The sequence below is a fragment of the Grammomys surdaster genome, unplaced genomic scaffold (genome assembly GCF_004785775.1).
Source record: "Grammomys surdaster isolate TR1022 unplaced genomic scaffold, NIH_TR_1.0 125941, whole genome shotgun sequence".
Taxonomy (NCBI): Eukaryota; Metazoa; Chordata; class Mammalia; order Rodentia; family Muridae; genus Grammomys; species Grammomys surdaster.
The window spans coordinates 2,567,595-2,569,454 of NW_021620763.1; the positions used below are offsets into that span (position 1 = coordinate 2,567,595).

The 1,860-nt window shown below is 39.6% G+C and overlaps 1 pseudogene; it reads left to right on the forward strand.

Moving 5' to 3' along the window:
- Window positions 1-591: 591 nt before the first annotated feature.
- On the forward strand, window positions 592-1,088 carry LOC114608932 (annotated as a pseudogene).
- Window positions 1,089-1,860: the final 772 nt, after the last annotated feature.

Below are 1,860 nucleotides of genomic sequence, written 5' to 3' on the forward strand. Positions count from 1 at the left end.
TATGCAGGACCGGTTCAATACTTACAAATCAATTCATACAATCCATCACGTTTATCAACCTAGGAAGAAAGATTACACGATCATTTCAATAGATGAAAGATACTTTTTAAAGATATTTTTAACCAGGCATGGTGAAGCACACCTTTCAGTTTTATTTTTTTAATGGCGCATTTATTTTTAATTTATGTACATTGATGTTTTGCCTGCATGTATGTCTATATGAGGGTGCTAGGTCCCCTGGTACTGAAGTTACAGACAGTTATGAGCTGCCATGTGGGGGTTAGGACCCGATACTCTTAACTATTGAGCCATCTCTCTAGCCCTGCAAAAGTGAGTAAGTAAGTAAGTAAGTAAATAAATAAATAAATGGTATTTTAAACCTCTGCAATTATTAGTTCATTAGTGTCGTCTAGGACATAAGTTCAATGTTCTTTCTCAACTTACATAAACCAAAACAACTGGGAAGAACCCAAGTCAACATTATATAATAGCACTTCATCGCGAAGGCATGGAAAATTATGAGAACACTGTTTTAAAAAACTAATGTGCTTTTTGGACAATGCTATCGCTTTTCATCAGCTTGCTGCAGCCATGGTCAACCCCACCGTGTACTTCGACATCATAGTCGATGGTGAGCCTTTGGGCAGCGTCTCCTTCGAGCTGTTTGCACACAAGTTCCAAAGACAGCAGAAGATTCTCGTGCTCTGAGCACTGGAGAAAAGGGATTTGGCTGTAAGGGTTCCTCCTTTCACAGAATTATTCCAGGATTCATGTGCCAGGGTGGTGACTTGACGTCACGTCATGATGGCACTGGTGGCAGGTCCATCTCCAGGGAGAAATCTGAGGATGAGAAACTTCATCCTGACACATACAGGTCCTGGCGTCTTGCTCATGGCAAATGCTGGACCAAACACAAACGGTTCCCAGTTTTTTATCTGCACTACCATGCCTGAGTGGCTCAATGGCAAGCATGTGGTCTTTGGGAAGGTGAAAGAAGGCATGAACAGTGTGGAAGCTATGGAGGTTTTGGGTCCAGGAATGGCAAGACCAGCAAGAAGATCACCATTTCCTACTGTGGACAACTCTAATTTCTTTTGACTTTTGGCCATCTTACCAGCCAGACCATGCCTTCTGTAGCTCAGGAGAGCGCCCCCACTCCATCTGCTTACAATACCCTGTAATCTCTGCCCTCACTGCAGTTCTTGGGGTTCCATATTTTCCTCATTCCCCTCCAAGTCTAGCTGGATTGCAGAGTAGTTTGTGATTATGAATAAAAACTAAATAAGAAAAAAAATAAAATACTGGTGCTTCAAGAGGACAATAATGTAAACAAATAAACAAGACAAAGCAAAAACAAAAAAAGAAAAATAAATAAAAGAAAGCAAAAACCTCAGAAAACTGCCAAACAGCTAAGCAGATTAACATGACTGTAATGAATGAATTTGGGTTTTATAGAGAAGCCAAGTGAATTGGACAACTGGTGCTAAGATGCAAAGTTTATCTTCTATCCTTGTATCTGGTTTATGAAGGGACAAATCACAATATAGAACAAATATACCCTAATTTTAATTTTAAATGTAGCTATCTTTTAATAAAAGCTATCTCAACTAATTAAAAAGACCATTAAACAGACAAGTTTCCTGGGCAACCATATTTAGATAAATGAGTGAAGGCATCATAGCTGTGGTCTCATTGTCTTCATTGGGACAATGTCAACAAAAAGTTTAATATGGCAGTCTTGAATTCTAAGCTCATATTTTTGGGGATACTTTCTCAGGTCCTCTTTAATAAGAGAACTGCAGAGTGCAGCTACCGTTAGACAGTAGCGGGAGTTAAGGAACACAGAGTCCTCACGTAAGG